This window comes from Pelmatolapia mariae, linkage group LG20 (genome assembly GCF_036321145.2).
Source record: "Pelmatolapia mariae isolate MD_Pm_ZW linkage group LG20, Pm_UMD_F_2, whole genome shotgun sequence".
NCBI lineage: Eukaryota > Metazoa > Chordata > Actinopteri > Cichliformes > Cichlidae > Pelmatolapia > Pelmatolapia mariae.
In genome coordinates this window covers 22,335,145-22,349,309 of record NC_086244.1, presented here as the reverse complement: position 1 = coordinate 22,349,309, position 14,165 = coordinate 22,335,145, and the positions used below count along the sequence as shown (strand labels likewise).

Here is a 14,165-nt window from a genome sequence, read left to right as displayed (position 1 = left end):
TTACTGCTGTAGCCCATCTAGCTCAGTGTGTTTTGTGTTAAGAGATACTTTACTGCATATCTTGGTCGTAACAAGAGGTTACTGTAGTTACTATTGTCTATTGTTCCTGTCAGCTTAAAGCAGTCTGGCCATTCTCCTTTGACCTCTGGCATTAAAAAAAAGCATTTTCAGCTAGAGAACTGCTGCTTACTGGATATTTTTTCTTTTTCGTACCATTGTCTGTAAACCCTAGAGATGGTTGTGTGGGAAAATCCCAGTAGTTTAGGAGTTTCAGAAATAATCGGACGAGTCTGTCTGGCACCAACAAATATATTATGTTCAACGTCACTTAACGCTCCTTTCTTTCCCGTTTGAATTTCAGCAGGTCGCCTTGACCATGTTTGCTGCCACTGAGTTGCTGCCATGTGATTGGCTGATTAAATATTTGTGTTCATGATCAGTTAAACAGATGTATCCAAATAAGTGGCAAGATCATGAATGGCATACACAAATAACAGCTGTCTTTCCAAAGGTTTCTCCCTGAATGACATTCTTGTTTCTCGTTCTCATTCAGTCTGATTGTGAAAGCTATACCATACTATATTTTTACCACAGTTTTGATAAAAACATTGGGTAGTTCCTGTCTGCCTAGCTTGTGCATGCATTTGGATCCTTGTTAACATTTTCAGAGCACTCAGTAAAACATGTGACACTGTAAGGGTTTAAAATGTGCTCAAGCCCAGCAGCTCCCTAGGACATAATTGCCATCATACCTTAGGGAAATAAATTCTTAATAACCTTAAAAGCTGTTTGAATGTATCTGCTGGAAATATCTTTTCCCACAAGTCTTATTTACTTTCTGAACCATAGCTGCTCTGTTCCTTTTTGACTCCCAGCCAGGACGAAATGTCACCATCAAACGATGAAACAAAATGTAACAGCGTGCAGAGACATTGGTTTAAAAAAAAAAAAAAAAGCCAAGCAGTAATGAATAACAGTCTGTTATTTAGAAATAAAAATACAAGTTCACATCCATCCTGTTCTCATTCTTTGGCATGAATGAGAGGCACCTGAGATAATTTGTGAAATAGATGGAGATGTCATGCTCAAATTACCCAGACGGTTCCTCCTTCATTCAGGAGCGGTGGGAGCTGTCTGGATGTCTTGCTCTAGTGTTTTTAAATTAATGAGCTGTTTTTCGTGAAGTGAAATTCGCTGTAGGTGTCTTTTGCTTGGTGTGAAACAGACAAATTTGCTTCCTTCTGGCACTTTAATGTTGTTAATTTCACATTTCTTAGAAGGGAATGCCAAGACTTATGAAAAATCAGCGTAATTTAAAGTCATCACAGTCCCAGCCCTTCACAGGATAAGTGACTTCAGAAAGAGTATATACTGCGAATTATTTAAAATTATACACAGTTTATTACTGTGCCCCTCCCCTTTTCAGAAACGCTTAAAACAACAGCAATATCAAGACATAGACACTAGATGGCGCCATGTGAGAGAAAGTTACTGGTTTAAAACTTCAAAAGAAAGCTTAAATTTAAGCCCTGCACCACCAACTTTGCTGGAGCCAGTGAATTTTGATCTGCACATTTTATAAATTGACTAAATATTTGCATTATTAAAATTACCGTTGTCATTGATATGTAAAGCCTAAAGCCTGAAACTGTACTCAAAGGTGGGTAATCTGTCTTGCACTCAGCGGGATAATGTTTAAGGTGGTTATTTAAAATCAGTTGTGATATAATGTTTTGTGATTTATTTATTTTTTTCAAAGTAGGGTAAGTTGGCATACCCTTCAGGTATGAAACTTCTCCCGATCACTGTGCATTTCTCCATCTGATTCCGTTTTATGACTGAGACAAGTTGGTGTACAGTGAGACCGAGCAAGCACTCGTGATCTTGAGTGTGTCAATCTGTGGTGCGACGCACAGGGCGAAGAGGCGCGGCACGCTCTCAGCAGAGGTCCTGTGAGGACTGGAAGGATCACAAAAGCAGCACACCGACCGAGGCAGGGATGAAGAGATATCAGACACTTGGAAGCAGCTGAACCGGAGGATTTTTACCCAAAGAGCACTCGGCTCTGTCCCACGGGCTGCCTCGGTTACTGGCTATCAGGGTGAGCGGGGTGGTCGCTGCCTGCATCTCTCTCTCTGTGTGTGTGTGTCTCTCCTCAGCGCACAGGCGCTCTGCACTCCAGTCTGCTGACACTCCGGGAGGACAGTCCGCACTACACCTCCGTGTCATTGGACTCTATGTGGATACAAAGCCCGGCCAACACAGATCCATGGGGATAGTTTAGAGGGAACTGCTGACTGCGACCTTTTGCATGAAATCAGGTAAGTGTCGGCTTATTTGGAAAGGCACATTTTTGGACAGCTAGTTCCCTATTCTCCAACTTAAAACACCTCTTATCCAATACGTGACATTCTTGCTCGCTGTCGGCTTCAAATATAGTGTCTTATTTCTCGAATCAGGCCTACATCAAGCCATATATTTACAATTTAGCTTACACATTCGTCTCAACAACCACAATCAGGCCCTTTAACTGCCTAATTCCTGCCGTCGTTCTAAATTACTACAGTCCCTAATGTTTTTACTCGTGCGCACTCATGTGAGAACAGTGTAGGATGAAATCATTTGTGTGTGGAGCTGAATTAATGAAGCCGTAAAATGACTGGGTTGTTAAATCCAGCATATGGCAGAAAGTCCCCAGATGAGCAGGGGACAGCAGTAACAATTGGGCTCTTGTGTGTGTGCACGGTTTTATGATAATGAAAGTGGACCCCGTTGGCCAGGCCCGTCCTGAAACACAAAGATCATTCTCAACAAGTCCCGTACTGTGGGCGCCCGCTTGGTGCTGAGGCAGCGAGTGTATGTGACAGCACCATTATTCACCAAGATGCCTAAGTGCACTTGTATTACACCGCATGGAAGAACTATCATAACAAGCTGACCCCTACCCCGAAAAATAATATATATTGTGCAAACGCATTTTGTCTGGAAATGTTTATAATTTACCCTAAATGTATGAATCCGTCCACATTTGCTCAACTGTAAGTTTCTAAACAATAACACAACTGACACTCTTTGACTTTCCTCTAAATTGTGCACACACTGTTCATAAACAGTACTCCTTACAGGATTATTCTCATTTAGCTGTTGCTTCCAAATATATTGGCTCTGGTATTTCAGTTTTCACTTGCAGTTTCATTTACATTTTGCAATAATCTGAGCATATTGTTTTAGGCTCCTTAGTACAATAGAATCAATTAAAAAACATCTGAGAGTGGACCTTCTCATCGATTTAGGAAATCATCATCCTTGCTGCCTGGAGATGCTCATGAATCTTGCATGTGCACATCCGGAGAGAAATGGGGGCACAATTAGAGGATTGCACATTACTTAGAGTATAGATGTTTGGCTCGGATGCAGTGCGTTGTTTGGCGGTTCTACTGAAGGAGCAGAACATGATTTAGATATGTGTTCTGAAAGGACAAAGGCGAGATCAATAAGAAACTGAATTTTCATCTGTGTGTGGTGAACGGGGCATCTGCTTGAGTGCAAACACTATTTATTTCTGGGAAGGGAGTAGGACATACAATTTGTCTGATATAAGAGGCACACGTATCTTTTAAAAACACTCTGGGGGGCAAAGAGGCGGGCCATCATGTATTGCTGATTCTCTGTCCAGCTGCAATTCCTTAATGCACTCTGAGAGTCAGAGATCTAATAAGAAGTGGAAGAACATCTTCAATAATGAAACCCCACCTGCATCTCTGCTGCAGAGTGAGGGCTGGGGCTGCGAGGCCTCATAAATAACAGAAGCCAGACCTGACACGTGCTGCTCCAACGTCTGGGAACTGCCAATAATCCCTCAGCATGAGGGAGTAAAAAAGGCACAATACTTAGTTTTGCTTTGCAGTCATCAAGTAAATGTAGCTCAGCACAGCAGCTTTACTCTAATAAAGAGTTCTGCAGAGTGATATGAGGGGATATTCAATCACTTTTTACTCATAAGGAGAATACGGGAAGAGCATTCCTGTATAATTTAGTGAAAGCAGCGCATGGGACAGCAAACAGCTTAAATTGCATGCAGATTTCAATATTATTCTATTGATTTTATCTCACCACAGACTTATCTTTGTCTTATTTTTTTCTGCTTTTCAGCAGTAATTTAATTGTAATAACTTGCAGTGTTTGAAGCTTAGAAGTATCATCGTCTTCTTTCAGGATTTAATTTAGATGTTGTATCACAGGAGCATTTTTTCAATACATATTAATTTCCTCTCTAATACTTAAATCCCCTGTAGCAATTAACCTGCTTTTGAGTGATTAACCTGTGCTTGTCACTATCTAATAACTACAGACACTTGAGGCTGTACTCCCATTGTGATCATTATTATTCTCATGCTTTACCATGAGACACAAGAAAGCTATGGAACAACATTACATGAGTACTTGTTGATTTGTGATCTGGCGCCCTCCCTGCATATAAACAGCACAGAGAGCCTTTTTTGGATCTTCTTGTATTGCTATGAAGAGACCCTTTCTTCTCTAACACAATGTGACCCTCACTGCTGTTCTTTAAACAGACCCAGTGGCTGACAGAGCTTCGGGCTGTCCCTGCTATGAAAAGATAGCTCTGTGCTGAGCTCCAAAGATTGACCAAGCAAGCCTCATGACTCTCCTGTTGTGTCTCACAAAGAGTCTCATGAGCATGATTTATTTAGTCCAGAAGTTACCGTCAAAGAGGACCTTTTATGCTGTCTTTACAGAGCGCCTTAAGAAGTAATGATAGGTGTATTCTAAACACTCAAATCCAGTAAGTCCTGTATGTCGTGCGAATAAGCTAAAAGACTGTCTTCACGAAAGTAATCCGCTCTGCTCTACAGAACACTAAATGGAGGTTTTTCTTTCAATTGGCCATCTGCATCTATGTGTGTGTGTGTGTGTGTTTGTATGCGACAGAGAAGGAGAGAAGCTTTTTATCCCCCCTTCAGCTGCCGAGTGCGTGAAATATTTAACAGGGACCGCACTATTTTTGGGTTTGTGCTCAGTTTGTTTTGAAGCTTATGTAATCCGTAGTTTCAGCTCAACGTGCGCGGTAATGTTTTATGTCAAATAATACACCATTGAGTCAGCCAACTTAAGCGTAGTGATGCTGCAAACAGTATAATCCTGCAGACGAACTGTGCGAAACTATAAAGGATATTGCACAGCTGAGAATTATGATGAGGACTCCTGCACCATCTGTGCACTGATGGATTTGCCATGTTTAATGCAGCGTCTTGTACCTCAAGGAAGCGGGGGCCACTCCAGATCGTCTCAGGTTCCTTGTTTCTCCGAGATATTGATCAACTTGTCTCTCTTCCCTCCAACTGTCTCCATCTCTGCTTGTTTTCTTCCTCAGTTTGTCTCCCATCTCGCTCACTTTCTCCTCCCTCTACTCTCCTCTCCTGTGAGGTGTCAGATTCTCTGACTCATGCCCTGGTGTGGAGGATGGGAGGAAAGCAGGGATGAAAGAGAAGAGAGAAAAGTCATTTTGCAGATAGAGGGAGTGACCTTCATCCAGTAAGAAGGATGGGATAAAAGCTGGAGTTAATACCCTGCCAAAGCGTATTCTCCACCATGCCAAAAAGCCATTCAAAATGATATATGGTCCTAGTAGGAGCTCTCTGATAATAAGAGACATGCCATTGTAAGGAGAGGCAAGGCAAATGATTAGAAAATTTCAATGTTGTATCCAGAGGGATAAACACTTGGGAACAGCATATGAAATATGCTGAAGATTTTTGTTTGAAACCAGATTTTTATTTATTTGTTTATTTTTTGTTGGGGGGATTTGACAGTTAAATGACAGTTGTACAGTATGTACGCCTGGGCCCCACTGTCCCTATGCTAACTAAAGCCAGTGTAAATACAGGCTCAGACAGTGACACGCTGTGCCTGGGTCCAACAGCCACATGGCATATATATACATATACATATATATATAACAATTGACAGCCCACAAACATCTCCTTATAAGGTCATTATCTGCATGTTTGTGTTGTTGTTCTGTTTTTTTTTCCCCACTGGCAATAATGAGAAGAAGGGAGGGATTGGGGTTTACCTAATGAGGGGATGTGTTTCTTTGTAAAAACAACTGCATCTAGAACTGATCAATCGCAGAGTGGCCACATTCCTTCAAGGGTATATGCTTATTAATCCCCATTGAGCCAGAACTAAATAAATACTGCTCCACCCTGACAGTGAGAGAAACTGATGGCATTTTATAGACTCCCGTGCTAGTATGTCAATTACGCTGCTGTTCATTAGCTGCCGGGTTCCCTTGTAAGTATGCAGATTCTGCCACAGAAAGCTGTCTGTGTCTAAGCTGTATAGACAAACTGACATGACTGTAAGTTGCAATGACAAGAAGAAGCCTTGACAGTAACGATTCCTGCCACTTTTAAAATGCAGCCGTTTCCAGTATCAGTGATGTAAATAAACAGTGGCTCTACAGCTTGTGTGAATAAGATTATTGTGTGTATAAATGGCTACAAATGTATTACCCCCACCACCACCCAGCTGACAAACCCACAAAGTTTCAGAAGGCGTGTTATCACAGGATTTTCAATTAGGCGCGTTCATTGTGAAGACAGCTTTTCAGCGGCTTTGTTTATAGAATCCGAAATCCGAAATCTTGTAGTTTTACTGAATCTTTTAAAAACACACTGCCGTGGGGTAATCTTATCAGCGTCAGCCCACATTTAGGCGCGGTGGCCGTAGTGAATGTGACCGCTGGCCCTTCTCTCTGCTGCAGGAGCAGCCGACAGCTCAGGGGTCTGATAACCCTCTCTGGAGCCCTGCGGTTGACAGGCGACTTGCACTGCAGGCTTACATGGTTATGCTTTAACGCTAGATGAAGCGGTGGGCTGATAGCAGAGGACAGTCCCCTCTGTGCCGAGGGCTGACCCCTCCCATTATATGTGACAGAGCTGAGACAGACATGCCGAGAGATGAAACACTACTCTTTAATTTCAAGCCTCTCCTGTTTCACAACTAAAGCCCTCTTCTCCTCTCTCTTTTTTTGCCTCTCGACCCTGGAGAGGTTATGGAAGTGCAGCTGTATTGGTGTAACCGTTTAATTCTTCAATCGAGTGCTCATTATTCTTGCAATATATGTTGCTGAACTATACTAAAAGGGATTTACTGTAGAGAAGATATTCTCAATTAGACTCTTGTTAGAAACTGTTTCGAGTGTTTTATTGTCAATTTATTGTAGTTTTTCTTTTTTTTTTTCTTCATAATCTAACGTGGGTGATGCAAAATGTTTCTTTGGTCTGATCAGGATTTAGCAGCTCTTCACTGAAGACTAGAAGAAAGTTTTTCTTGAGTCACCACACAACACTGTAGCGCTAAAGCAGAGGTTTAAACTTTAATGATGTTTTTACTATTAGCTGCAGCTTAAAGAGAATTTGAAAGCATTCATGAGATAGTACGCTTTATTTGTACAAAGGCAAAAATTCACTTAAAAATTCCACAGTCACATAGATGTGTTGAAATCACTGTGGCGCTGCTCAAAAAGCGGTACAAGTGCTGCATCTTGGAATGACCATTTGCTGTGATGTGGTTAAAGCTAATCCAAACAAGCACTTCCACTTTGAAAATTTCAATTACAAGGAATAGAGTTTATTTGATCAAGAGGCCTTTGCATCATTTCTGAAAGTATCCAGTATGCAGTCGTTAGCTATGTTAGTGCTTTCACACACCCTCTCCTCTACTGTAAGTAATCAGATTTACAGACAGACGCTTAAAATGGCGGAACATTTGTTTAGACGTAAGTCAGTAAGTCGAGCAGACGTGTGCATTTCATCTAAGTTTGGAGACCGACTAACCAGTAGCAAAGAGGAGCATGGAGATTTATTGCTTTTGTCTGCTGTATTTTTTCATCATTGTCTGAGGAGATGACGCTTTCATTGTGTCACCCCGTGTACTCAAACGTCGCAGCAGTTTGAGTTTTTCATGACAGATGGATGTATAAAGTCTTCCTGTGGAAGTTCTGAGTAGATCAAAGCCTGTCCGCTGTTGTGCTTCCACTGGACATTGTCTGTGTGTGTGTGTCTTGTGTGAATTGTTGACTCCTTTCATCCCAGCAGCTGTGTGTGTGTCTTGTTTTGAGTTTTGTTTTGAGGCACATAGGCATATGAATGGGGGGGGGGTATACATATGTGTAAATGGTCTTTCACCTCTTGGTCTCTCACTGTGCGTGTGTACACACATTGACACCCTCCCACTTACCGCTCCATATGTGCCCACCCGAGGGACACCCTGTCTTCTTCGCCTATGCGTGTTGATGGAGCAGACACACAATATCCCCGGTCCCACATATGGAGGGGCGGGGGCATACCCTGTTTCTGTTGTTCACCATGGAGACCAGGCACGTCCTTCTTCATTTCCTCTAAGCCAGCCCAGAATCGCCTATTTGCCAGGATTGTGTGAGGGATATGGTTGTCTCAGAACAGGTGCCCAGTCCTCCAAACAAGCCCGCTGTAAAACATCCTTTTCATCTTGACAGACTCTCTGTAGTGGAAGCACCTGAAAATCTGGCAAGGAAAAGAAAAAAACTGTGGTTGCTGTCAGGGGATGTATGCCGATTGCTTTTATCCATGATATCTTTGAGGTTATGGACGGTTGACAAAAAACACCAACTCTGGATTCTTGCTCGATTTAACTTTAAGGATAATTTTACATTATTACATCTTTTTAATAACAAGCGTGGTGTTGTGATTTTCTGTCGATTTTTTATTTGTTGTCATGTTGTCTGTGCTATATGTTCTCATTTAATGACTGTGGGAAAGATTTACAAGTATTTTGAAGACACCAACTTTCATAAAGACAACAAGGCTAAAATTGTTCCTTTGAGCAAAAAACTTCAATCAACTTAATCTTACATATTGATAGTGAAAATGCTGAAAGGACGCAGATTGTCCTACTGCAATGATCTACTTTAGCCATGACTGTATATAAATGGTGGAATAGGCCACAAAACATCAACAATTAGTAAATTCTAGTTAAGTGGTTTTGAGCTGAGCATTAGTAATTTGTCAGTCACAAGAAGGGACCACTCTCAAAACATAATCTGCTTTGCCATTGGTGTTTTTTTAAACTAATGGAAACAGTTATTTGAACATTGTGTTGTATTCACTAATTTGAACCTAGCTAATAACATGAATAACATAATTAGCAACTGACAGCCATAAATTCATCAGGAATACTGAGGTGAAATATAAAGGGTCATTTTCTCTTGTGTGAATTTAGCATGCTGATATGATCATTTGCATTAATCCAAAAGTACAGCTAAGGCTAATGAGAATGTGATTAGTTTAAGTAAGTATTTTTCGCACGAATGTCCATAGAATCACGAATGTTAATGTAAAAGCTCCATCCAACAGTTCAGCCCTATAGCAATACTAGTAAGCAAAAAGTGACAGAGACACAAGCGAGAAGGAAAGTCTGTATCTGTGCAAAAATGGTTTCAGTAAAATCCGTAAATGTCAGCCTAGTGATGTCGTAAAAACAAGTCATAATAACCAAAATTAGGAGAATACATGACCACTAGAATTATTTGTTGAGATATTTTGGTGTAGGCATTGCCTTCCCAAAGCCAAGCTGCTAGCAAGGCTAAAATTATCTTTTCTTATGCCCCCAACGTCTTTTCTTTCCCCTCTCCCCTCAACCGATACAGCAGATGGCTGCCCCTTCCTGAGCCCAATTCTGCTGGAGGTTTCTTCCTGTCAAATAGGAGTTTTCCCTTCCCACTGTTGCCAAGTGCTTGCTGATAAGGGTTTGGGGTTCTTACCTTTAATATTGTAAAGTCTTTATCTTACAGTGTAAAGTGCCCTGAGGTGACTGTTGCTGTGAATTGGTGCTGTATAGATACAATTGAATTTAATTGAATCAGTTATTACCCAAACTGCTTTTTGTAAACATCCAGATGAACTAATAAAGTGGTGACCGTTGCTATTACATACTCGGTCATAGTTCAGTTTAGCATAGCAGCCCCCAAATCACAACCCCCCCCAAAAAACATCTCCTTAAATATTGTTTGAACCTGGCTACTTTTACTTAGTCAACAGTAACCAAGGACTCTTATGGCCATTTGTTTTCAGTCATTTGTGTTACAAAGTCATGCCTAATCCGGTGTAAAGCTGGATAAAAGCAGTGACTCATAACTGAAGCTCTTTCATGCTTTATGCAGTCAAGCAGAGCAAGACCCAGGTCACAATATAAGTGACATAGGAGCAGAACAGTAGGTGGACTCTTCACCTTTCTTTCCTAGTCTGACTGCAGTTTGGCAGCCTAGTGCTGCAGTCTGCACTTTGCTAATTCCGTGTTCTCTGTTACCAGGTCTAATTTAGAACAGAGGGGCTCTGTTCATCCTGCAACAGTGCTGCTTGGGATTCTGGAAATGAAGAGTTCAGAGACTTACCGCCCTCACACAGACACAGAGCACATGCCTTGTTATCAACCCACAGAGATGCACATAATGATCCCTCTAACCATTAACTCCTAATGCAATAAGTGCTAACATTTTAGCCATGCCCCTCAGTGCCTAAAGATAATGAAGTTAGCCTACGGGTTGCATAAATGTGCTCTGTGATAACACATGTGTTCAGGATGCATCGATCAACTTTAAAGTCATGATTACTTAGCCTTAAATCTGTAGCTGATGGCAAGTAAAATGCTCCAGTTTTTGTTTATCTCCAGCCCCTTTGGCTCTGTTTGATATTTATGGAAATTGTATGTAGATGAGCACCTAACTGATAGCTTTGTAAGTCAATCCAATGAGCATCACTTTCAAAAAAAGCAGATGAAGGCTGATTGATTTGAATGCAACTGAATCCAGCACAAAGGCACTTCGCTCCACTTCCTGCCACATTTTGATGGGCTGGCATGTTAGACGTGCCATGACCACGGTGGGAATATAAAGCTCACAGAGACAGTCAACCTCTGCGACATCTTAAGAAGGTTGTGTGCGAGTATTTGAACATGTCTTTGCAGGCATCCAGTACGTTAATAAATCAAACAAACAGCGATGTCCTTGCACGTTAAGTAAAAGCAATAAACCTGCCTACAACAAGTCACTGCGGAATAGGATCTACTCTAAAATAACAGCCATTTATTAAACATGATCTCCTCTTATAGCTCACCAAATGTATAGACAGAATGTAGATTTATAAACGCACACACATAAGTCAGGCATTGTCAGAAGGACTGCAGCAGTAGGCTGGTATGTATTAGCACTGTAGGCTGGTTGGAATGTGTTTGGCAGACAAGTGGCCTTGATGAGTCAAAGGGGAGACATTAATTACTAGCTGCAAAAACGTAGCTGTTGTTGTTTTCGCCCTCTGAGTGCATGTGTGTCATGGTTCAAAAATGTAGTCCCCAAGACACTAAAGAACCACCATAAAGCTGCTGGACAGGTGTTTGTCTGCCTGTTTGTGGACAAATGTTGTCACAGCTTCAGAACTACTTAAGATACAGTAGCAAAAGTTTAATTTCAACTACACTTGTGTAGTTAAGACCAAGTTGAAGCAGGTGTTATGTGACTAACGCAATCAGACCTATGACTAGTGAGCATGCCTAAAGTGATGTAGTAATGTAGTAATGACCAGTGAGTACTCATGGGTCAGAACATCAACATCAATACAAGCTGTTAGTAAGGTCCATGACAATACACGATTCCACTGCCAAGTGTAGACCTTAGATATTGGAAAAGCATAATTTAAATCAAAAGTAATTTAAAAGATGCTTTATTAGGGGTTCCCAACCTTTTCTGTCTGCCCACAGGCTTGTCGACCTTCACCAGCACCACCTCACTTGAACTAATTTTAAAATGAAAGCTTTTTAACCCTTTGGAGTCAATGAACATGCTTGACTCCAAAGATGCAGCAGTCTCAGAGAGTCTCCGTTTCAACTTGTATTGAAAGTGCAGACTTTAAACTATATTCCAGTTTTTAGTCCTAACAGTTCAGTTATGTGAATTTTTTTGACAGTTTGATACATTTAAGAAAATAGATTGAAGCCAACAAAATAATCATGCTTATATTTTTTATGCTGTGGACACATTTTACTGTAAATGTCACAGAAGGGTTTTAGATTTTCTATGATGTCATACTGGTACCTTTAAACTATGTAAAATAATACCTAAAAAAGCTCAAATGTTCTGAATCACATTAAGTGTTATACTTTAGATCACCTCAGTAGATATTTTAGGATTCAGGTGTTTGTTTTACTTTGATATTGCAAAGCACCATTCTGCTAGCAGTGGTTGATACTGACATGCCAAAGTGCAGGGTTAGGGTTATGATGGCGTAGACCTTAGATGGTTAACTATCAGTCATATGAAAGTGCATACTGCTAAATTATTATTAAATTATATAAAACTCTCAAACATCATTATTTATAAATGTATGCATTGCTTTTTTCTTCATTTGTTTTTCAAAACTTAGTTGAGCTAATGGGTCCATGTAGCCTCCCGTTACTGCAAAAGTAACCCCAGGGCTGTTTTAAGGCAATGCTCACTCAAATAAACTTAGTTATTTTAACACTTAACAATTGTTTGCCTCCTTGCGATAAAGAAAGATAACAAAAGCAAAATAGAAAACAACAGCTTTACAGTGCATGGAAATTAAGGTGTCTATATAAATTACAAGTTGTTTACACTTAAGCAATAATCAGTGAAGAAAAGAAAAAACTCTGTAATATATATATTTTTAAGTGAAACATAAACAGAGTATCTCACCTTCTTTATTTCAGAGCAGGTCATGACTTCATTGATCCACTGAATGGGGACAGGCAGCCTTCCATCTCATTTGAACTAAGCACTGAGCTAAAAGTGTATTACATCCCAAATCATTTGATCTGCGTGACACAGCAGTTGCTGCCATACAAGTGTTAGGATCACTGGTGTTGTGTAGCTCAAAGACTGAGGTCTAAATATTTATTTTAATGAAATTAGATTACCTTAACTTATGGCCCATTGTTGCGTGTGATTGGTGTCATCTTGGATGACTGGAATTACAGATTCAGAACTTTTTTTTGGCAGCTAATACTCAGAGAAACTAGTGAAGTTGGCATGTAAATGTAGCTAATAATGAGATCCCAAGTGGCATTGTTTTCAGGCATCTTTTGTCTTAGTTAGTATTGCATGATTAATATGTTGGATTTTGTCTTACAGGTTTAAAAAAGGACCTTTAAGGTTTTTGGTTTGATCTTTAGCAACTGTCTACAGGACTGCTTTGAAGGGACATTTGAATTTTTCATAGCAAATTTTATACTTTTCAAATAAAGAGTCAAAGGAGATAATTTTGTTATTCTTAATGACATTCTTAAAGAAAATTATAACAATTTTTGAACCACAGAATAAATGCTCACTCTGCCGCTGTAGGGTCAAAGGTATCGAATTCTTTAGTCCACTGGACCAAAGAAGTAGTTATATAATTTCTAAGGAAGATAGGAGCACAGATATATTGATATGGGTGAAATTGGTAAGCATAAATGTAGCTCTATAGTAGATCACAGAATAGAGAAAATAATATTTACACTTTGGAAATATCATGTAGGAATAGTGTTTAAAAAAACCTCCTTATTATAATTTTGAGCTTTATTTGTTATGTGCTATGAAACCCCACAAAGAATCATTTGATGCAGCTGGTTGTGGTTTGAGCCTACTTTATTATCCAAGGGGTCGATTGTTGCTATTACCGTCTGTTCCAAGTTGGTTATTGCTTCCATTTGCCACCCCGCCACCATCACCAAGCTTGTTTTTGGGAGTTTCTGCTCAGCAATACTCGCTGTTTTGCAGGATGCTTGGGAAGCATTGTTTTTATGTATTTTTTCTGTAGAGATTAGGGGAAGATGGTGATAAGTTAATTAAGCTAACTCTACTCCTTCACAGAGGAGGCACACACATTGTAAAACAGAGAGTAAAGCAGAGCAGTAAAACCCTAGTGAAGACTCTCAAGACTCTCTGAGCTGAGATAAAACAAGTGCACTTAAGTTGGGTGATATATAAATACATTAATTAAATTTTTCTCTGTTATCAGTTTTTATGGGGGACTGAGTTGGCTGAATGCTTTGAACTGTGCTCCACCTTTCCGCCTTTATTACCACTTTTAATTTTTCTCTTAAAA

The 14,165-nt window shown here is 40.2% G+C and overlaps 1 protein-coding gene across 2 annotated transcripts in view; it reads left to right on the top strand.

Moving 5' to 3' along the window:
* The first annotated feature begins 1,868 nt into the window (after nt 1-1,868).
* LOC134618259 (poly(rC)-binding protein 4-like) overlaps nt 1,869-14,165 on the top strand; it is a 35,115-nt gene continuing 22,818 nt past the window's right edge. For both annotated transcript variants that reach the window (XM_063463585.1, XM_063463584.2), the window contains exon 1: nt 1,869-2,321. The gene's annotated coding sequence lies outside the window, so the exon portion shown is untranslated. The remainder of the gene's footprint in view (nt 2,322-14,165) is intronic.